At 35.5% G+C, this 24,995-nt stretch overlaps 1 pseudogene across 1 annotated transcript in view; it reads right to left on the reverse strand.

The window, feature by feature from the left end:
- LOC149551624 (T-complex protein 1 subunit epsilon-like) overlaps positions 1-24,995 on the reverse strand; it is a 69,771-nt pseudogene that overhangs the window by 13,596 nt on the left and 31,180 nt on the right. Inside the window, exons 3-5 of the transcript XR_016352781.1 lie at positions 10,771-11,089; positions 9,546-9,886; positions 5,679-5,686 (exon numbers count right to left, since the gene is read on the reverse strand). The product of XR_016352781.1 is annotated as a T-complex protein 1 subunit epsilon-like (transcript). The remainder of the gene's footprint in view (positions 1-5,678; positions 5,687-9,545; positions 9,887-10,770; positions 11,090-24,995) is intronic.

Here is a 24,995-nt window from a genome sequence, read left to right on the forward strand (position 1 = left end):
ATGAATATGCATGAAGATACGAAGTAGACACAATGCAGACATATAATGCATGCATTGTTGATTAATGTCTTACAATTTGCAAGGAACTAGGGTCAAGGAAAAGATTTACACAATTTACTTCTTCAAGAGAATCCTGCAACCACAAGTGATCATTAGTACACAATGTATATAAATTTCAAAGAAAGTAAGTCATGATAAATTACTCCAAGTCAATCCCACACTAAGTCTAAGAGCGGAACTTTGGCCCCCTTGGCCTCAATAGCAGTGTTTACGCTTCCACATAAGGTGGCCTACTTAGCAGGATGCTTGTTTTGTTTTGCTCTTATTATTATTATTCTTAGTCTAGAAGAACACTTAGGATGTAAAGAGATTGCTTAGACACCAAACTCAACAGTTTCCCTCAAGGTTTTATAGATCCAAGCCCTTAAGCCTTTCTTGCATGTGTCCAGCAAGGCATTCAGGGACACTGATCCTATCCTTTCTTGGAATAACTGATTGGTTGGATTTACACTAGCCTCTCCCTGAATACACCTCTATTCTCTCTCCTAAGGCTCCCCTTACAAGTAAGTTACTAATAAACTATATGTGAATTGAAAAGGCCATGCTATTTATATATGAATTAATTTATTATAAATGTACTCAGTTTAACTTAATTACATAACTAAATCAAGAGTAAGCTATTGCTAGCTAGGAAAATTCATGCTATTCCGATTATAACTCTGGCTTAGAGGGAATGCTAAGATACAATAGGTTGCTTTGAGACCAAACTCAATGGCTTCCCTCAACATTTTTGTGGATCCAAGCCCTCAAGCCTCTCTTGAACATGTCCTCAAGGTGTTCGGGGACACTGACCCTTACCTATCTCAAGATAACCTGTTGGCTGGATTTATACAAGCCTTTCCCATATTGTATCCCTATTTATTCGTTCTAGCTTAGACTTATAATGGGAATGAACATGGATATTATTTAAGTGAATTTATTCTAATTATAATAAATAATATACTTACCTCAGAGATGCATAAAATCTTATTCTCTAAACAAAATGTCTTCCCTTCTACGTTGACAATAATATATTATATCTGATTGTATCAGACGTGGATTACTAGGCCCATTTCTTAGAGATGTCAGAAGGCTCCAATTTTTAAAATTGTCAACACTTATTGCTCTTTGTAACGTCCACAACATTAACATTTATTTTGCAAACTATACATAGTAATATTTCTCATGGTAGATATCATCCTGTTATACTTCACGGCCATAATGATGGGCATCATAATGTATTAAAACAATACTCACGACAACCAGATTATTATCATGGTTTTCTGCGAATTCCATATGATATTCCCCACCTATGGTGTATCTTTACATTTTTCCTCAACAACTGCCATGTGTAAAAGCAATTACAAGTTGTCATTTGCAAATTAAATACTATCTGCCTGTTCAGTGTAGGGAAGTTTACAGGCGCTACATCTCCACATCAAGAACTCGACTGACCTGGTTCCGATTTTTGGCCAAGTCATCGTTTAAGTGATGCAAGAAGGTGCGGTTCAATAGAAGTGCGTACAATAAAAATCTAGGGAAGATAATGGATCCTTCAATTACAAACTCAAAGTTGAAATTGATAATTACAAATCTTCAACCTTAAACCCATGGTAGGAGCATTACTTTTCTCAATAACAAGAAGCATCAATAATCATAACCTGTTATTTTCATTCCCATCCAGAATGTGCAGAAGCATTTGTCGAGGAAGTTCAATAGCTAAAAGCCTGATGGTATGAGGAATTGTCTTCAACAACATGGCTCTCTTTTTGCTGATAGAACTTTTGAGCAATGGTTCCTGAGTTTAAGTGAAGCTACAACAACCATGCATGATTCTTTCCCATACAATATTAAAGTTTCAGATATTCACAGAACATGAATGTAATCCTCACAACCTATAGGGAGGCAAACAGACTCCAACCAATAGAAGAGTTGCCTTTATGAAATATTTTGCCCAAAACCATATACTCCAAATATAATGGCTTTTGAAGGAAGCCACAATAATCTTTGCAAAATATATTAAAGAAGCACGAGAATTTATTTCTCACAAATAGTTCAGGTCCCAGTATAATGTTCAGCTGCTAAACTTTGAAGAAGACATGGCTAAAATATTTTCTTCTGATATTTTTCTGCAATTTGTCTTGGATGAAAAAACCCTTTTGATAAAACCTTTTATAATTTTCTAAATACACCTCACAGGCTGAGAGGATTTTTAGCTTTGATAACATCTGCAATGTCCCTTGTCAGGACTTACATAATTTATTTCAATTCCTGAATCTGAATTTTTTGTAGACCAAATTTTATATCTCATTTTCTCTTGTTTATCTTTTTGGGTGATTGATATTTCTTGATATACCTTGACATGAGAAAAGATGTATCTCTTCATTATATTATTTGTTAATATTAATATAAATGTTTTATATAATAATATCTAATTATCATATTTTAATATTAATATATTATGCAATATTATAATATGATTATAATATATTATAATTATACCTCTAACATAAATGTTTTATATAATAATATTTAATTATCATATTTTAATATTAATATATTATGCAATATTATAATATGATTATAATATATTATAACTATACCTTTACCATTATTATATTTATTATCTATCTATATTTTAATTATATGGATCCTATTTTGACGGGGATATCACATTGTAACTCTATCAGCCAATCATGTTATAATAAATATCTGGCCAAATCCTGTGACCAGTAATGTTGAACCATTTTCACATGCACAAGGTACCTTGCAACATAGGCCACCTAAAGGGGGCAACCCCTAGCGCGCACGGTAGACGGATAAGGCTTGAAATCATGGGTCATCCCCATGGTCTCAGGTTCAAGTCCGCCTCCAAGTTTTACCGGTGAGATTGGCTTGCGTGCTGTTACTCTCACCCATGGAGGACTAGTCTCGCCCTAAGCTCGCATCGGCCACTGGTCATCACTGGGCTTAGGTCACAAGGATACCTCCGTGAAACAAACAAACAAACAAACAAAAAAAATAGGCCACCTAAAGTCTAGATGCAGGAAGTAATAGCCAAGGAATGTGCGTCAAGGAAGCTCATAAAGATGGACTTGCAAACAAGAAATTTATTTTTCCAAGAGATCAGCAGCATATCCTAAAACTTTATGTGTTTGAGAGTAGCCTGAACTCAACAAAGTCCATTATCAAGAGAAGTACAAAGATGATATGAGTAATAAAATTACTAGCATAGGTGACTAGAAGTAGCATTGGCAAAAAATAATTAAAGGCCAAGTAGATAAGGGGACCCCTTTCAAGATAATGCATGTCCAATAGTATTGTCAATTTGTCAACAGTCCTGCTGGCAGCATGAGCCCTCAAAAGATAAATAGCAAGTGGTGATTGCCTACAAAAGTTTGTAGTTCTATCATCCCAATCATTGGTCTTAAATATGTCTGGCTGAATCCTGCATCAAGTAATGTCAAACGAATTTCATATGGATAGTTTACATAGAGGATCGCATTTGACACATGCCACCCAAAGTCAGCAAGATAGAGGTGCTCGCTTGCGCATGGTTGTCAAGGAAGTACATAAAGATGGGACTTAGAAACAAAATCCGTCCTTACAATGGATTGGCAGGATACCCAAGAGCTTCCTATATTTTTAAGGAACCCAAGGTCAACCCTGTCAAGTATCAAAGAAATTAAGGAAAATGATTGAGATGAGTAAAAAAACTTGAGTGTTTTTAACAGTCCTCTTGAAAAGTTCAAAGCTCTAGATAGAGTGATTGTCTTCTCATGAAAACTATCTCAGCTCCAAGTATACCTGAGTTTACCACAGAAAAGAATGATGCTGAAGCATGTAAGAAAATAAATGCAGAATGAATCTAAAATAAAATATATCCAGAATCAATATCTGATGTTGTCAACAATTGAATTGCAACTACATTATCAATTTGTTGTGACATATCTACATAACATCTGATGATTTCCAACTCTCAATCTCTCTGTGTAAGATTCGCAAATTCCAGTAATAAGGTGCGGGGAATGAAGTTTAAAGCTTCAAGATAAATGAATTGGGAGACTTACATAGTGAATGATTTAAATACACCAGATCAAGGAAAACTTCAAAAAGCACAGTGTCGAATTTAGATTTTAGCCATCTACTAAATGAGTGCAACCCACTTTGATTTGTAATAAGTTAAAAATATTCTGAGAAGTACTTTGCTATATCAGTAAAGGTCGGAATAATTCAACACTGGATCAAAAGTTCTAGGTTTGTACCGAATAGAAATGCATTATACAGAACAATCAAATGTGAAATCAACCAGATTGTGAAATATTATAGGAAAAGTTAAAAAACGTGTTCATCAATCATATCCAGTAGAACAAGCACGATTTTAGGAAAAATCAGTAAACCCTCCAAACTTTGCAAATGAGCATGATGCCCCAAAATGGACTGCAAAAAACCCACGATTCTTTTAGGAGAAAAATCAGGCATGATTTTTGAGGTGAAAAATCAATAAAAAATGGACAACAGAATCCGAGACACAGATCAGAGAGTACAAAGCTTCATTTTTGAGGAAAAAGTTAAAAAACCGATAGATAAATTTAGAAGAAAAATTTATAAAACCCACTAGATAATTTTTGAAGAAAAAATTATAAAAACCTGCCATTATTTTTTAAGGGAAAAAATTATAAAAACCAATCAAAGAAACCTTCATACAGAAAACAATTAAACTTCGCATGGTAAAACAGCACATGTAAGAGTTTGTCTAATTGTATGAAATCCCATCAACCTACTCTGATACCATGTTATGGTAAATCAATGTTCTTGTAGTTGTATTGAAAAAAGGAGATGAAAGTTCCTTATATAGATTTACAAAAACGACATTTCTAAAGAAACAATCATGAATTAGAGACAAAAATAGAAACTACCTAATAAACTAAAGATCAACTAAGATGATCATTAAAGAAGAATTATAATATTATAATAGGTGATGTCCCTTAAACAGGGACTTAGCATTCCCATGTCCCCCACCACCACTATCGCACCACCTTTGTGCTGCCAGGATGTCGCCAAAACGCACATATGACCTCCCCAAGATGTTTATGGGGCATCTCCCCAATTGCTAGCCAACATGAGCATGAAGTAAAAGTGAATATTTTGAATTTTTAGAGTTTTTGGTATGTTACTATTTTAATCATCGTGCTACTTATTGTAATCATTTTCATGATATTTTTATATAATATAAATCAGAAACTTTTATTTGCCTATAATTTGAATTCTTAATAGTAATTGGTAATTTGATATTCAATGGTGTTCTGGTATAATGTATTCTATATTGGGTATGTGACTATACTGTAATTTTGCTACATTCAAGTATTTGGTATTATTAGTTCTTATACTATTATACATCATTCATAACTAGCATTTCAAGTACTATATGTATAATACATTACAGCACCCCCAACCACCTGCAGTGGTCCCCAAATTGAACCCCCCATCCCAATGTCCCCCAGTGCCTATATTACTTTGATTATTTAATTTATTTCACAACATTGAGAAATTACTGTCTCAACTCTGTCATTGTCAACTTAGCATCATCAACATAACCAAGAATATGAATTTACTATTAGGACTAAGGTGTCACTTACCTTGCAATCTTATATGTGTCTCCAACACCCTTGTAAGGTTTACTTGGATGTCTATGATTCATCAGAGAAATAGACTGTAATATTTATTCGTCCAGATTGTTGCCATTTGTTGAAACATTCATTTGTGAAGGAGATGAAGCACAACATATATATTTATGATTCACTTTTAAATCAACTAATGTATTTAATCATTCTTAAGAACTAGAAAACGAAATAGAGATTATTGACTAAGTGGACTCCAAAATGGAGAGCTAGAGAGTATGTGAGCTATCAAAGATGGATTTGCAATTACATTTACTGTTAGTAGGCTCTCATTGATTGAGCCCATGTAACACCCACGTTAAGTCATTTGATGCATTATTAATCCTGAGAAACTCACTCCAAAATGGGTGTGAGGTATTTTTCTTGTAGCATGGCTTTGGAATCCATTGCTTTGGTAAAACTATTTGTGCTTTTGACCTCCCCCCATGCCTCTTTATTGCATGAAAAAGTGTTCTAATATACTATTGACAATTGTTTATACATATAAGGTCTCTGCTAGAGTTTTTGTCAAAGCCCAAAGTCGGTGTGTTGACATGATCTCATGCACATTGAAAATATATGCATCCTTGACATCTTTCTCCGACGGGGTTTTCTTGCATAAGGATTTATCCACGTAAATCAAGTCTTCATGATTTCTTGATTTTATTGTTATTGCTTTTTTATGCATCTACAAGTTATTCCTTTATGGTAATCCTTGATAGTGAGCATATTTCAAATTCACACACTTTATAGGGGATTTTATTGCAGTAGCATGTACAGATTACAACGACAGAGAAGCTTTCCATATACTTTCAACCAAATAAGCATAAATCACCAATAACATAATAATTAATCTCTAAACATTATAATCAAAAAAATGGCAAATACTAATCACTAAAAAGACATTATTAATGAGCAGAACCACACAATCAATTGCCAAAATTGAATTTTAAAACAAATGTTCATGAGATTGCCACAATTAAATCACCTCTATATTGCATCAGATGGTGTTTTAATATACTATTGACAATTGTTTATAGGTACATGGTTGCTGCTAGAGCTTTGTCAAAGCCAAAGTGTTGGTGTGTTGACATTATCTCACGCATATTGAAAATTTGTGCATACTTGTCCTCTTTCACCAATAGAGTTTTCTTGCAGAAGGATTTCTCCATGTAAATCAAGTCTATATGATTTCTCGATTTTATTGTTATTGCTGATTTATGCATCTACAAGTTATTCCTTTATAGTAATCCTTGATAAAGAATATATTTCAAATTTTGCAAACTGTATAGGAGATTTTATTGCAGTAGCATGACCAGATTACGAGGACAGGGAAGCTTTCCAGATACTTTCAACCAAATAAGCAGAAATCATCAATAACACAACAATTAATCTCTAAAAATTATAAAGATTAATCACGAAGATTGCAAAGCTTAATCGCTAAAAAACACAATTAATGGGCAGAACCACACAATTAATTGCCAAAATTGCATTTCAAAACAAAATAATGGTCAATGTTCATTGCCCAATTTTTTTCATTTACATCCATTAAAATCAGCTTTAGATCGTGCTAAAAATATATTTCAACTATGGTGTACAATTTCCAGCTTTTTTTAATCTGTTTTCCTGCAATTTTCTTGGAGTGATGGTTACAGTTTTTAACAATTCAAATTATGATTTGAACTTAAATTTGGTATTTATCTCATCAATCTTTTAGGTTATCATAAAAGTAATTATAAAGCCAGCAACTTTGACAACGAAAGATTTTGAAACACCACACCATGAACAAATTATTAATTTATAAGTTCAAAAATAATTTTAATTTTTCAATAGGTAATGAGTCAAAGCTAGATTAATTATTATTATTTTTGATTAATTATTATTATTTATTGAGATTAATTATTATTATTGTTCAGGTCGAGTAGACTCAAATCTATGACCTCCCAAATGAGAGGCTCACATCTTTACTGTTGTGTTTTAGGCTCTTGCTTAGAAGTTTATAAATATTATAATTTACAATCTATAAATATTTCTAATAAATATACATATATATATGTATATATACAAATTATGAAGTCATGTCTTGATTTTTATATCATAATATTATTCTTCTTTATAAAGTAAAGGAATTATTCAAATTCATCAGATTAAGTAATTAATTTTAGACTTTCTAATATTTAAAAAAATTATTGACATTTCCAATCATAAATGTAAATAATTTTTCCAATTATCAATTTTGATATAATGTTAACAATATTATTAATAATAAAGTAAAATAGATTAAAAAATTAACATACATATTCATATTTACATGCGAGGCCCCAAACTCAAATTCATACAAGAACTAGCAAAGTTAATTTGTTTATTTAATGTTATTTTACCTTGTTTGAAAACTTCTAGTGCATTTGCTGACATTCACTTTTTCGGTTAATTTTAGCTATATAGAATTTAGGCTTTTAGCCATATAGAATTTAGGATCTAGTGCCAATGAATAAATTTCATCTAGACTATAATCATATTATTTAAATTTCTTTAGGGTTTCATTGATTCTAGAATTTTTTATAGACTAAGTATAAGAATCTTAGGATTTCGTATATTTCTAATATTATATTTGAAAGTCCTAATGACTATATTATATTAATATAATACAATTAAATAAATTATCATTAATAAAAAAAATGAACAAATGTAAAGGTGTGGAAGCCAAGTACTCTTTAACTTGAAGCTTGATTAAAAATAATCAAATTATGCCCATGAAGGTTGTGTGGTTTTAAAGGCTCTAAATTTGGACTTGGTGGCAGTGGCTCTACCCCTTGACCCCACCTTGTATTGCAACAAGGAGCGCACCTAGCATTCTGCTGCTAGACCCCACAAGGGGCATTGATTCCTGGACCAAAGGTAGGGGCGTTGCCCCCAAATCCCTACAAGGGGTATTGCCCCTTGACTCTGCTACAAGCATTGACCCCAGATTCTAGAAGGAGCATTGTCCCTCAACCATGCCAGGTGCTGCCACCCTACATCCATACTCTCATTTTTATTCTCTCCATCTAACTTATTTATATTTCTATAAAATAAGAATTAATAACATCATTTTTTTGATAATCCAACTTTCTGAAAAAATCTTATACAGTTTGCCAATTTTTCTCCAAAAAGGATTTTGCTCCTAGATTTTTGACAAACTTTTGTTTCATCGCCAATTTAGTTCCCATAAACAAAACAGTTGCAATTGATAGGTCTACATTAATAATATATAGTGCAATCCAAGTGCATTGCAGTAATCTAAAACTGATAACCTCTAACTCGCCCTCTGCAAGGTCCTTAATCAATTGAATAAAAACCACAGACCACTGGCACTGCATGCTGCATGCATTAATGTTAAAAGTTGCATCTGCATTAAAGTATAAAAAGCTAGATATGTCTTGTTTCAGGGACAAATGTAAAACAGATAAAAGAGATTGTTCCTTTTGAGGGCAACACATAATTGATAATTAAAAGTAAAATGTATTCATCATACAGCTAGAAAAAAGGACATACAAATAAGCAGGGATCATTTAATATTCAAAATGTAAGAAATTGTCTTGAGACTTGGGCTATTTTGCAAGTGTGTTTTTTGTAAAGATTTGTCAGAAGTGACATCTCATTGATATCAGTTGGCAATCCCAGCTTACAAAGTGCTAAAACTATGGTAGATGTGAACTCTTAAAGACTATTCAACTATAGACAATGATGTTATCAAAATAGGAATAGCATGGTGAATATACTATTTGTTAATTATAAAGCAAATTCAGCAATAAAAAACTAATAGATAAGATTGTGAAGGAAGAAGACAGATCTCAAGTACCTTACCTCTGAACCATACGTCGAAGTATTGTCTTTCCTGCCCATGTAAAGCTTCAAACTTCTCAACTGTATCAATGTCAACCTTATACTTTGTCTTTGGCTTTAGTGGTTCAAAAGGACATGTCAAGATAGCTATTCTTGCGTCCTCAATCCTTTTAGGCATTTGAGGATGACTTACGTCTTTGTCAATAACAATGCCTTCAACCAGCTCTGTATCTTCCAATCTTCCACCAACTTTTCCTTCAACTTTAATCAAGTCCAAGTTAACGTCCTTTCTTTCCAAATCTGCAACAGCAAGAACTGCTTTGACAGCAATCTCTGCTAACATGTGTTTACATCTGTTTACACTACAGCCAAAAAAAACTTCAAGACAGAAAAATTGACATTCAGAAGATTATGTTATAGTTGTAGGCAGGACAGAGCTTATCCCTTGAGAAATGAGCATACAAATTGATAAGGCTTCAGTATCTCCAAATCTCAAAACGAGTCAATTTGAAATTGGAATCACATCCAAATTTTAATTAAATTTACTCGAGAATTTAATAAAACCATATTTGCAAATATGTGTGCAATTAAAATATTTACAAATGATTTTGTACCAACTTTTTTCCTTCATGGAGCACTTCACTAAATTATCGCCCACTGCTAAAAAATACAGGAGATAGGGTATTCTTCTTAAGGGGGAGTATGTACTCCATTATTAGCAGAGCTAGATTGTTGTTGCTAGTCTTTTTATTTCTCTAGATTATTGTTGTTGCTAATCTTGCATATTAAGTGTACCGGCTGTGTAAACAATAAGATCGCCCTTGATGTTCCTCTGTGCATCTGCTATTAATTATATGAAACTGATTTAGGAAAGAGGTGGATCATTGACACTTCAGGGATTTCATTTAACTTACTTAATTACATCAGCGTGAAGAGGCCTAAACATGGAAATCCAGTAAGGGGCAGTTGGAGTCAAGAAGATGAAATAGAATAATCAACAAAAGCCCAATGCAGTTCAACCAGATAATCTAAGGGGCGACTGGAATTCTTAAATGACCTGTGGCCAGCATTTGAGTTCCGTGATGATTGTAAACAGTTAGATATCTTTGCAAACTGAAATTATTACTATCCTTTGACTAATATCATTTTCACAAATTAAATGGAAATAAAAAGATAAGAGTAGCACCCAGAATGCAAACAGCCAAGTTCCAAGAAGCCCATATCTATACAATTCAAACAAACTTACATATTTGAAGAGAGTGTGGCCATGCATGTCTGCATGAGAGGTTCCACATTGTTCAAACTATACTCAAACTTCCGAGCAATGCGATCTAAATGTTCCACTGCAATCTTTGAGGCCATTTCATAACCCTCGGCAATTCTAATGGGATGAATCCCCCATTCTAAAAGTTGTTCTGCCTGCTCCAATAGTGCACCTGCCATGACAACCACACCAGTTGTTCCATCACCAATTTCATAGTCCTGACTCCGAGATAATTCTACCATCAGTTTGCCAATTTGATTCTCTACATCCATCTGCTCCAGAATTGTTGCACCGTCATTTGCTGTTATACAGGTAATACATCAGTTATGATATCTCTATATAGATAAATAGCGAGAGAGAGAGAGAGAGAGAGCAGCAAGAACATTATCACACATATATCTGATAAATGAATAGCCTTCTCTCTCCAAATTGAAGGGAACTATAAACAAATCAATAATAGATAAAACTATAGAAGTATGATAAAACAAGGATAATCTTAGAAGAAAGAAAAAGATGGTACATCACAGTATTCATTTACTCTTTTAACTTATGACCAACAAAAATACTCACCATAATAATTGAAAACGAGTTTAAAATGTTAGTGCAAATATATTCTAAGTATTTCTTTGGACATTTGGCAAGTAAAAATGCTTTTTTATAGTTGCATATTGATATGATATTTTAATGCAGCTGAATAGATGAACCTATAATTTTTTTTGGTAATGTTGAAGTAATATCCTCATTGAATGCAACAGAAAAATCATGATGGTTCCACCTGAATAAATAAGTGTGAATGATATGGCTTACGATTTTATAACTGCTTTGACAAGAGGAGAAGCATTAGATGCTAAAACCCTAGATATTTCAAACCCAATTACTGACATACAAAGATGCTTAACTCTTGCACATGCGATGAGACCACTGGCACCAGAAATATTCAGAGTCTATCATTTAGGAGGAAATGGAAGCACCACAGTTAATTGACAATACCCACCTTGGACCTCCAACCATGTCCACAATACACACTACCACTGCCCACAATGTGCGCAACTGAACAATCAGTCAAAGCAAAAGTATATAAGCAATAAAAATTGTCCCTCACTACAACAGGCCTTATGCAAAAAGTCTTTGAAATAATCCTTCATCTAAGGCTAAGAGCGATGAGAGGGAAGGACTACTTTGGCATACCATATTACACATATACATAAAAGCTCTATGATTAACGCCAATGTAAAGTCCCTTGGCCATTCCTTGACCCAATAAGTGTTACAATGTGAAGTAATCATGGCAAGTCCACTAGCTTTGGTTGATTCATAATTGCGAGTCCACCTTCTTTGGTTGATGCATCAATGCAAGTCCACCTCTTTTGAACTCTACAACTCGGTTGTTATATGCAACTCAAAGTCATATTTGCCAACACAATTTGAAGACATCGTAACTGTGAAAATTCCTGAGAAATGATATTGAAAGATATTTGAACATGGTTTTTTACTAGTATAATTATACCAGGTTTTTCCATGTAAAATTGAGTTATGTGTACTTTTCTACACATGTTAATTTCATAACAATAAGTAGACATCAACAAACCTTAGCATGTGTAATATATTAACAAGCCATACATTCTTTAAATCCTAATAGAAGTTTTTATCTACTGTCCAGAATCTCTCAGTGATCTCTACTTAGACGAGTAATTGAACAGGAAACTGCTCTCCAGGTGTATGATTGTAAAAGACTACATCCACTGCTACAACAAAGGTGAATGTATCAGTGTTGGCAAGTCATGCAATAATTAAGCTTCAACCAAAAAGGAAGAAGTAAATCCGGGGCCTTTGGTAGGAAAAATTAATCAACAAGACAAATGTTCAATCCATGCATGCATATTATTCCTATATCTAGTTCAATAGACATTGGTTTAGTAACTAGATGGTATAGACTGTTGCAGTAATCAGTCAACTAAAATTCAATTGAATTCACAGAATACAAAATTAGAGGCAGGTGCTTAAATAGTTCATACCAGGGCACAATAAAGGAAAGTACAAGGTAAACTTTGGCAGAGGAAAAAAATTCTTTGAGCTATAAATATTAGGCAAGAGGTTCAACTAGTTCAACTGCAATGGTACAAGCCTACAGTGAAGAAGGTTTCTTGTAAACTAAGCCTAATATTTTCATATAAAACAAGAACCAATATAAGAGCGCATACAGATTTCCCACCTTTGTGCTTACATTCTTCATTTTCTACTGATTTGTTGGGTTTCAGTTTCATCTGTGAAGGGGAGGTCAAGGATAATCCATTCATTGCAAACATTCTCATCCAAGCCATTGAGCAAGCTGGCCCTCAAAATGTTGTTCAGTAATAACCGACAATGCCAAAAATTGTAGAGTTGTGGACTATTGGTTGAGGAGAGCTTTCAACTCATTTTTTGGACACCTTTTGTTGTCCACTCGCTCAACCTATTGCTGCAAGAAATTGTCACTAAAATTGAATGAATCAAAACAATGTATGATGCACAAGAGATCCAAATGTTCATCACAAACCACAATATGACACAAGTCATATTTAGACAGTTCTCAAAATTGGAGCTCTTGGAGATAAATTATTTCAAATTTTTGTTGGTGTAATTAAATATTACTAATTACACTTAAGTTTACTTCAGATAATGCACTTTCATATTAGTTGTCAAATAGATACATAGGAGTCTAGATTTCATTTGAGCACATGGTGTAGGAGAAATCCGCTTGAGCTGGAGTTAGTTGTTATCTCATACCTCTTTATGTGTGAGATCCACCTTTAGTTCTCTTATCACATTATCATCCTCTCATTTGTTGCACATACTTGATGTACTGTGGAGGATAATCCACCACTAGCGGACATGTTATTCCACCTTGTGTGAGTTGATAGGTTATTTCTTGTATCACTCCTAATTACTATGCATTGTCTATATATTCAAACACATATGCCTTGTATTTATTGATTTTGTATCCATTATCATTTGATTATATTATTAAATTAATCAATTGATCATATCATTTTGTCTTGAGCTTCTAGATCTTGGCAATTCATTCATTAACTTAGGCAAAGTCTTATGTGGTATCAAAGCAATATCAAAATTTCTACAATTTAAATATCCTTTAGAAATTTAGACATTAGTAAACATTCTATGTTTTTAAGTTTTCATTTTAATTTATTATTTTTTTAAATAAAATAGGTCGTTGAGACCTATTTTGACTCCAACACTATTGTTTTTAGACACCTCATAAAGGTTAAAGAGGCATTGTCTAAAATGGTAACCTGAGCTAAATGAAGCATACAAAAGCAATCTAGTAGTACCAGGGTAGCCACCATTAAGGCAATGATACTAGATGACTCTTGGTGGGATCATGTTGAGTACATCCTGAGGTTCACTGAGCCTATAATGAGTATGATCCGACGTGGATAGGCCTTTGCTAGGGTGAGGTCTATGATGGCATATAAGACTCCATGATTGAGGATATTAAAAAGATCATAAATGAGAAAGAACAAAATCCTAAAGAAAAGTTCTTCAAGGAACCACAGATAATCATCGTAGAGAGATAGAACAAAATGACTAACCCTCTTGTGTCTTTTGCATTTGCATTGAGCCACAAGTTCTATAATCAATCGGTCCTCGTGAAGAGTAGCATTGGAGTTGCTCCATACAAATATCCTAAATATGCTCACTAGTACAAGGCAGCCCTTAGAAGACTCTATCCTGATCACATATGACCTATAGTGAGGCATGAGAGTTTCACAAGCACCGATGACTTGGTATTGAGGCTCTTGAAGACAACAACGTTGATGCTCATACATGGCGGTACTCCCATGGACAAACGTACCAACACCTACAACCCATTGCCATCAAAATTTATCACAAGTTCTTAACTCTTAAGATTCTACTTTATAAATTCCTGTTGATGAATATTGAATTTATATCTTTTTAAAATTTATTCAAAACTCTAACCTCTCTAATTTTAAAATTGATAAATCTTGATAGGTTGCTAGTTCATCATCATCTGAGAAGAACTGGAGCACATACTCCTCCATCCACTCAATAAAATGCAATAGACTACATTCCAAGAAGGCAGATGACTTGGTCTTTGTGCATTGAAACTTGAGGGTAACAACACACAAAGATAATGCTTACAAAACAAGGGAGGCAACACATTACGATGTTAAACTAGAGCGAGCGGAGTTGGAAGATTCAATTTCTCACTTTGATGCACTTGCATTGATGATGATCATCATCATCATCATCATCACTTAGTGACGTTGAGGATGCTCCTGAGGCTGACATTGTTAATGCTGATGCTAGTGGCACTTTTTGTGCTTCTAATTTGCAACAGCAGAATGATGATGATTTGTTTGATGGTTTTTTATGATATTTGACCAGTGATAACTGAATATTAAAGTTCCCATTACTATTCTTTAACTATAACATTGATATATTGGTTTATTTTGGCATTCTGTTTTGTCATTTGGACTAAAACGTCAATACATGTGTGTGGATGTGTTAATATATTTTAAGGAAACATATAATTTTGTACAAACAAGCCCCAAATGAATCTGAATTCAACCCAAAAAAAAAAAATTGGATGAATTTTGAACTCATCCATACTAGAATCCAAACCAGCAACATAGTCATTAATCTATTCATAACTCAACAAGCAATCATGTAGATAAGAGAAGGGTGTGCAAGAAAAAGAGACTGGTTATGAGATCACCATCTACATAAACCACCCCATGATAGATGTTTAATGTGTTAGATTAATAAGACAATTTCTTATTATCTCTAGTTTACTTAAGCTAAACTTTAGGCATATGATAATTAATTATTTTATTAATTATTATCATGCAACCTAGGTCAGTTACCTTTCAGGGTTTTGATCCCCTTTTATAAGAGTTGATCTCTCTTTGTAATTTACATTTTTTTAATTGAATAACAATTTATCTTTTGCACATCAAGAATGTGTCATCTTTTGTGGATCTCTGAATCCGAGCCTACATAGCTTTGCTCATCTCTTTCTGTGGCAGGTGTTTGCATGCAAGTGATTCTTAGGAGTTGTGGGTCGAGCTTTCCTCAACTTCAACATGGTATTAGAGCTCCAGACTTTCATGCCTTGTTCTCTTTGTGAGAGTTTTTGCATTGGTTTTTAGATCTGTTCTTTTTCAAAGGCTTTTTGTATTGGATCTAGGAGGCTTTTATTTCTGGTCATTTTGAAACCAAATAGCACCATTGAGCTCAAAGTGCCCAAAACCCCCCGCATTTCCATATAAAATTTGTCCATTTTGGACAACGTTGACTTCTGATGCAAATCTTTTTTGCACCCAACCCGTACAACCTAGACTCGCAGATCAAGACAGTCATTTATTTTTTATCAAAAAAATATATTTACATTACAGTGATTTTTGTGAAAAGAAATTCTTTCAAAAATAATTATATCCAAAAGGGTACTTTTTTTTTAAAAGGCACTTGCTTTAAAAGAGATGCATTTTTTGTTTTAAAAAGGAGTGTGAAGAAATTTTTTGAGGGACCCGCAAGTCCCTATTGATGCAAACCTATGGGCCTCTAACAACCTTGTACCCGCTGTCGTCAATCCTTGTACATGTCAGCCACGACTAGTTAACCTCCTCCGTCCTACACAACAAGTTTTTGTCTACGATCTCTGTCTTGGGATACATCAGCTTTGGGACCCGAATTTCACGCCCCAAATTGCAGGCGCTCTGGTATTTGGTGCGCCTTGGGCTCTCTATCAAATCCTAGCTCGCAATTTTGGTGCACCTCTAGGCATTATTTCCAATCCACTTTCTCGCCACATGCCCCTCCAATGTCAATCGACCAGTGACGCTCCACCTCCTCGCATTGCGATCATTGCCGCTCTACGGTTTGAAATTTCTTTTGAATCCTGGCTACCCAGGACCACTACCACCTCACCTCCACTCGCACTACTACCATTTTTTTGAGCTATTTCCAGTTTAGAACAGCTGATTTTGGTATTTTAGAGGACGGTTTCCAAATTTTCAAAGTGGTTTCCTAGGATTTTGGTAGTTTTGTACTTTGGCCAGTAGTTTTGTCCGATCTTTAGTGATTTCGAGGTAAGTTAGGCAATTTTTCAACATTAATGGCAACTTTTTGACCTTTGTTGTGAGGTTCTCACACCATCGCCCCAAAATTTTGGGGACCTCCTTTTTCAATTGCTTTCGCAAAAAAAATTTAAGCTGTCCCAAAAAAATTTGATTTGATTTTTTGAAAATTTTAAGTCTTGGATGCCTTCAGGCTAGAAGGGAGATGGTTAGATTTATTTTCACCCAGTTTCAACTTGATTTTCCAAAACGACTAATTTCATCCTTAGGCCGAACAAATTTCAAAGCACAACACTTGGCAGAATAAAATTGTAAATCTTTTACTTAGAAGATTTCTTTGAAAATTTGGATATAAGTGTATAAATTTGAATATTTTTCAAAAAATAAATTTTTGTTAGATTGAAGTTTTTTGAAAAATCTTGAATTTTTTTCGATGAAAAAATTAATTTTGTGATGATAAAATCAAATAGGAAAATCGATTTTAAATTCTAGAGAAATGATTTATTTTTGTCAAAAAATTAAAATTGCATAGCAAAATTGATTTGGATTAAATTGCAAAAATTGGCTTTAAATGGATTAAATTTGCCTTGAAGATTTTAAAATACTTAAAGAAATCAGTAATTTAAAATTGAAAAAATTAATTTTGGCAGCCAAAATCCGATTTTGAATAATATATTAATTACTAAATCATCATTAAATGGAAACATTTAACATCTACAAGGCTTTATTTATTTATTTATTTTGCAATCTTGGTCTAACCGGCAATTTAAAAAAGTAAATTTCATCTTAACAAAATTAATTTTTGACTAAACATTTAATTGGGACCAATTTTGTGCTCTAATTAATGTTTTCTTTCTCCCAAGGTCCCAGTCGGCCAACTAAGAAAGGTAAGCAAATGGGGTATAAGAGGAAGCCCTTTCCCCTTATCTCCTCATTCCTCATTCCTCCTCTTCATGGTGCTTGGCGATTTAGACTAAAGAGCAGATTTCCTCTTTCTTAAGGAATTTTGAAGGAGCAAATTGGAATTTTTCCTTGGGCGATTTTCTTGCAAAGGTAGATTTTCATGGTGTTTGGCGATTTTTTTAAGCAATTTGGATCTGCACTCTCCATTCTTGGCGATTTGTTCCGGCTAGGGCAGATCTGAATTTCTCATTTTGGCGATTTAATTTTGGCAAAAGAGAACATATTCAAAATTGCAAAGTTGGAGAGCAGAGTTGTTATTGTTTAAGTCTGATCTTACATTTTCTAAAGGGTTGCAATTTTCTACTTGCCCTATCTGATTTTTGGTGGACAAAGATTTGTCGTTCTTCTAGAGGTTGCGTTTATTCTCCTAAAGTTGGACGATTTTTTTGTGGTGAAGGGAACAAGTGATAAGGCCTGATTTGTAGCATGTGCATGGACAATTTCAAGTGGGCCAAATTCTAATTTTTCCAGCTAGGGCATCAAGATTTGCAAGGGATTTGAAATTCTCAGGTCTAATCCTAAATTCCAAAAGAAGCCATTGGTAAAAGTAAGTTCAATTCATTTAGAGTTGAAAGGGGTCCTTAAGCAGATTTCGCTATTTTGTTCTTGTCTATTTTTGTTTCCCTTGGTTCTTCTTGCATTCATCATCCACCACTTCATCATCCCATCCTAGGTTGAAGATTGGAGATTGATAAGGGTAGAATACATGATAGGACATTTGAAGACGCAAAAATAAGCTAAACCACCTTAGATTGAAATTGAGAGATATAAGTGTAGTCCATCCTAAGGTAACGGTGAGGCAAAAATAAGTGGTAGTCTCACCACTAAGTTGAAGATTGGAGATTGATAAGTGTAATGATAGGAATTGACAAGGCAGAAATAAGTGTAGAATCTATCGATAGAAAGCAGGTTGGAGATCGATAAGGGTAGTCCATATCACTTAGAACGAAGGGGCAGAAATAAGTGTTTAGGATGGTAGATGTTAGTGCAAGCAAGAACCCTAAGGGAACAAATACTAGGACAGACAAAGAGGATATGATGCCTAAAACAACTTTCTTCTCAAAAATGAGGCGAATAACCAATACCAATGTCGGTAGAGTAAATATGATACAGATAAAGGACAAACTAAAGGAAGGACAATCCCCTATGGCAAAGAAGATATACAGAAGTGGGATTGGACACGCAGCAGCTTTTCCTCCTACCTTGCCTTGTCCAGAATTGGTTATGGAGTGCACATCTAGGTTTGATCTGATCAGTAAATCCATCATTTTTTATGAAGGGAAGAGGGTGTTGGCCAACATTGGCGGACAGGCAATGGAAGAAGCATTTAACATTCTCCAGTACAAGAGCATGACAGTGGTGATGATGGATCAAGCAGCCAAGTCATTTCAGGATAACCAAGAAGCTTATTTCATGCATCTAAAATAGGATTCGCTACACGAGGGAAAGAAAGGAGTAAACAAATCATCGAGGCTCACAGTGGCGGACTTCAAATCAGAATATGGCGATCTCATTGTGCTTCTCAGCCGGATCATAGACCTAGCTCAAGGTATGCAATTCGAAAACTAGATGTACTTCTTTATTGATGAAATGGAAAAGGGAAAAAGCAAATTTGATTCGGCTAGGATCATAAGTGAGAATCTAGAGTTGCAACTTAGAACCGTACAAAACCAAAAGCAATTCTACATGAGATCCTATCTATTTTACCTAATTGTTAGATTGTATAAAAGTCTGGGACTAAAGGCCTTAGGAGAAATTGGCAGTGGGTCGAGGCAATATTTGGTGCATGAATGCTATCCTCAGCTTCATTTGCACAACAACAAGGATTACAAGATGTTTTGTGATGCCTTTGCCATGACAACAGTAAGGGTATTACAAGGGAACCCATAACCATAGTGGTGCGGTGCATCTCCCCAAATCTGCATTCCCTTGTAATAGATTTGGGGAGATGCACCGCACCACTGTTAGTCAAACCGAATCCTGATAGGGAGAACCAAAAACAAATGGCAAAGGTAATCAGGAGCGACAATGATGGTCACCAAAAGGTTCAAATTGCTATACCGACAGTCAACAAGGCATTGGATGAGATTGCGGCCCAAGAATATGAGATAGTGGAGCATAATTTGGGAAGAAACACAGATGACATGGAATGTGAAGAGATCCAGGAGGGTATAGCTTCAATCAGAGAAAGGTTGAGGAAGGCAAATGAGAGAATCGTAAAGTTGGAGGCCAAGAACAAATATTGGAGAGATTGCCAGCCTATCCAACAATTGCACCAGGCAACCCTTCCTCAAGACAAGGGAAGCAACAAAGAAGAGATAGCGGTTCGACTACATGAAGTCAGGGATTGGATCCATGATACAATCCAGGATGGGCGAAATTTCTTGCCTTCCTTTATATCAACATTTTGGTCATTAGTGACTATTAGAAACAAATTCAGAATATTTGAAGAGGAGTGGAAGGATTTTTTTCTAGTCAAGGATTTAGCTATTCCCAGGCTACAGGCGTTCACTGGGCTACCGAAGGCATATTTGGAAAGGGCCAAGTTGGTTGATGAAAGAGGATTGAGTACAGTTGAGTCTTGGTTTGTTGCCTTCTACCAAATTGAGAACACTCGAGGAGATACAAAATGCAGTTGCACAGCACAGCCCAGGCGTCAACACTTCCATTTCAACCATGATGAGCGACGTTGGGGCGGCACTTGATTTTGAAGACATCAGAGAAGAGAACATCAATGAGACAGGGCTTGGATCGAGATTGGACGAGTTAGGAAAGGTTGCTATCAAGAAGAAACATTTGGGCACCGTTTCCTCCCTCAATGCCTTTATCGAACATGCAAAAAAGAATGAGAAGGACCGCGAGAAGACACTACAAGAAGCAAGCAGCATGATGAAATCGGCTGAGCTCAAGATAAAGCATACACCTTGCCCTCCCATGGAAGAAGTCAACGAAAGACTAGCTAAGTTCATTGCCTTAGCTAAAAGAATGAAGGAAAAGGGGAGATTTATATTAAAAGATCATTTGATGTAAGCCCAAGTGGCAATTTCTCTTTCTTCAAGGGTAGGACAAGTGTCTAATTCTAATTGGCCACCATTTTGGTGCCTTCTCATTGGTTGCTACTTTTCCATTTTTTTCATTGGTCCATTTGCAAGTTGGCATCTTCTCATTGGCTGACGGGGTGGCAACCCTAATTAGGGTTTCTAGGATTCAATCTGGATCGTCACTTTTGCCTCTTTATCTCTACCGTCAGTTGTACATTTTTGCCTCTATATAAGGCCATTTGTTTTCATTTGTAATGGTTGGAGAAAATTGTTGCAAAGATAATGCCAAAAAATCGCTTTTCTTTCTCAATGTTGTGACTTGCATGGTGATTAAGAGCTTTTGGTATTGTTGCATGGTTTCTACTTCCAAATAGTTAGAGTAAATTTTTTTTTCAAGTTGTTAAAGTGGATTGCATTTCAAGTTGTTAAGTAAAGAGTAAAGTAGATGAATAGTTGCATGGTAGCATTGGTGGATGTTGGATAGGGATTTATAACTAGGCCACTAGAATCCTAGCAGCTTGTTGGGAAGCCTTGTGTGGTAAACTAGTTCATTTTCCTTTGAATCATTGCATCTATGGAGGTGGAGCCGCCAGTTAACTTTCATTAGATTCGATCTCCATTCGTTTGCTAATCTTCCATTCATAGGAGTAGGAGTAGAATGGCAGGTAGTTTAGGAGTTGGAATTTTGAAGAAGAAAGTTAGAAAGGCACAAGTCATAAGACCATTCATCCTCCATCACCATCACCTTCTCCACCAACATCATCCAGCATTCACATCGAATCACCATCACCATCATTTCATCGAAGTCCAAGTCATCCTCAAACAAACAGCATAAGGTCACCTATGTGATTACTAGCAAATCACATCGATATACTGAGTTAGTATCCATAGGTGTAAGGAACATTGGAGTTATTCTCATGTCCCATGAGTACTAACTTTTCAAGAGAGGAATTGTGTATCTGATACTTCGTATCAGATATCCAATTGCTAATATGTTATGTGGTATAAAAACTGACATCAACATTATCTGGCGCTAGGAGGGCTGAAGATAAATTCATTCTTGAGGAAATTGGAGCATTGGTGAGGCACATACCCTCCATCGCCGCACCATCAACATTATCTGGCACTAGAAGTAGGGCCTAAAAGTGTTTCATTTCAGGATTTGTTGGTATTCAACTATGAAGAAGAATGGTGCTTCCTAGATCAAATCAGCCTAGAGCAACTTGGAGAACACTTAAAGACCATATTGTAGCCAGTTTGTGCTCAACTGCTTGAGAAGAAAGTAAAAGTACTAGAGAGTATCTAGACACTGTTGACGTATTGAATCAAGAAGAAAGGAAAGCACAAGCTATTGAAAGGAGAATTCAGAAAAGGTTGGAACGTTAAAGAGAATTAGAAAGGAAGCTTGAAAGAAAAAGAAAAGCACGAAGACAAACTCAAGATACTGTTGAAGGAAACTCAAATTAGAGAGTCAATCAGGTTGGGATTATTTTCAAGCTAGATAGAAAGATTGGGTCTTTTTCCCCCGAAAGGTTTGCGAAACTGCAATCTGATAGGAGGCAGAGGATACTGAGATCCACACCACACCAGGAAGAGGATTTACTTGTCTTAGAATTTCACAAGAAATCAAGGAATCGTTGGGTAGCTGATACCTCAAATTTAGCTAGCCCTCAAGTAGTCAACCAATTCAAGCTCAAGTCAATCAACCAACGATGGCTCAACCACCATGGATTCAAAACAATGCCTCACCCATTTCATTCCAACAATATCATGACTTACCGAAGAATCCAGTGGTATTCTACTCCAAGTTCTTTGTTAATGACCCTAATCATATAGCGGAGGAGCATATCAAAGTGTTTGAAGATGCATTGTGCAACAGAAGAATTCAACATGAAGATCTAGCGTACAGGCTTTTCCCTTATTCATTGGGGGAAGAACCTTATTACTAGTTTGTCAATTTGCTAGCATCATCTATAACGGGATGGGTTCAGCTCAGAGAAGCCTTTATTGCAAAGTTTGGCATGCCCACCACACCACTGGGGTTACATAGAATGTTTGGGGGCATTAGGAGACATGATAGGGAGTCAATAAGTTCCTTCAACAATTGTTTCCATAAGGCTTACACGAGATTGCCAGCCCCTTACACAATGACGGAGGCAGGCGCTTTGGAAGCATACTACAGTGCCTTAGACAATCAGACAGCTATGCTCACAAGGATGGCAAATCCTGCTCCCACAACGTTGACTGAGGCCTACACTAAAGCAATTGAAATAGGGAAGCAATTGGGCCAATAAGGAATGGAACCCCAAAGTGCTAGGTATCCGAACAACCCAGTTCCACAACTTACATACCAGACACCTGCAAATCAGTTGGTGGTACATCCAAGACCCCCGTTGTCCTAGGCACCACCATCAATGCCAGTTTATTTACAAAATGTAAATTCATCCACAAGAACGCAAGAAGAGAAGGATGAAATGAAGGAATTGATTGACCAAGTCAAGAAGCTGTCTACAGAAGTCGCTTATTTGAGAAATCAGAACAATCAACTCCAAAGCTCCCATAGAGATAATCAAGGAAATAATTACCAGAATCAAGGTGGAGGTTATCAAGGAGGGTATCAGAAAAATCATCAAGAAGGAGGATACCAAAAGAACTATCAAGACAGAGACTACCAAAGAAATAACCAAGGTGGCAGTTATCAAAAGAACTATCAAAACAATAACTATCAAGGTAACAAACAGTCACAAGACCAAGGATACAACAATTAGTCTAACCAAAAGAGGACTTGGAACACAAGCCCAAACAATGGAAATGTGGTGTCGCCACTTGATAATCAAGCCTCAGCGGATAGTAGGCCGATGGACAAGATATTCTTAGTTGAGTGTGCCATTGTCTAATAATGTTATTTTATAAAGTTCAAATGAAATCCTCTTTAGGGTTCTTTTAGGGTTCGATTTGCCTTGGAGAGGGGATATAAGGAGATGGTAACCTAAAAGTGAGGATATTTTATCATTTTGTCAACCTATTTTGGACGCCATTGCTCTGGAAGAGCAGTCCTTGCCTAGGATGCAAACCCTAGTGCTAAGAGCAGATTTGTTGGGACGTAGCTCTCAACAAGATCAGATTCAAAGGTTCTTATGCATACAATTTAATCAAGGCAGGGGATCGATTTCTAGTATTGCAGTCACACTTTGCAGGCAGTGGATTTTTAGGGAAGGTGGCCACTTTGGTTCCGCGTGACGTTTCTTTATAGCAACTCACCTGGATCCTATTTTCAGCTAGCGTCAACCCTGTTTGAAGCACATCTATATTGATACTATTCTGAAATAAATCAGACTTTGTTGGTATGGTTTTAAAATCATTTCCACATTAGTATGTATTGCTGCATATGATTTCTATCACTTCTATTTTATTATTTAATGTTATTTATTCATTGTAACATTCTTCTGCAACTTCTGTCTAGCTCTATAAGATCAAAGAAAAATCTACAAGAAAATATATTTATATAATTGAACATTATAGCAACAGCAGAGTAAATATCCATTTGGGATATTTCAATGGTATCAGAGCTAGATCTTGCCAGCTTGTGGATTTGATTACAAAACTATGCATCCAAGAGCTAAGATACACAAATTTTACACACGCAGGAGAGCTCAACTTGAGCAAGATTTTCGAATTGAACAGGGAAATACTATGGCAGATGAACAAAGAGGAAACAAACAGAACACCACTAATGAGGATGAAAGAGAATTGATGAGGACTCTCATCAATACTCCGCCTATAATAGTCCAGACACTTGAGAGGTTACAAGGAAATTTGGAGCAGATGGAGTTGGATAGGTGAAGAGGCAAGCAAGGATGCAGCAAATCTATGCCAGTTGCTAGAAGTCATAGATCCCATGCCTCAGTTGGGAGCTCCCTTCATTCCCAAAGACAGGAATTACCTCAAATACCTGCTACGGATAGACCCTTGCTTCCATAGTTTTTACCTGGTGAGCAGCCAACACAAGTTGATCCACCCGAGATGAGATTCCATGAATCTATCATCGCAGCCACAATTGAGTGGAGAGCTCTACCCCCAGAGGTTAGGGATGTTTTCCCTCTTCC

This window comes from Cupressus sempervirens, chromosome 6 (assembly GCF_028749045.1).
Source record: "Cupressus sempervirens isolate cs-2001-9-10 chromosome 6, ASM2874904v1, whole genome shotgun sequence".
NCBI classification, from domain to species: domain Eukaryota; kingdom Viridiplantae; phylum Streptophyta; class Pinopsida; order Cupressales; family Cupressaceae; genus Cupressus; species Cupressus sempervirens.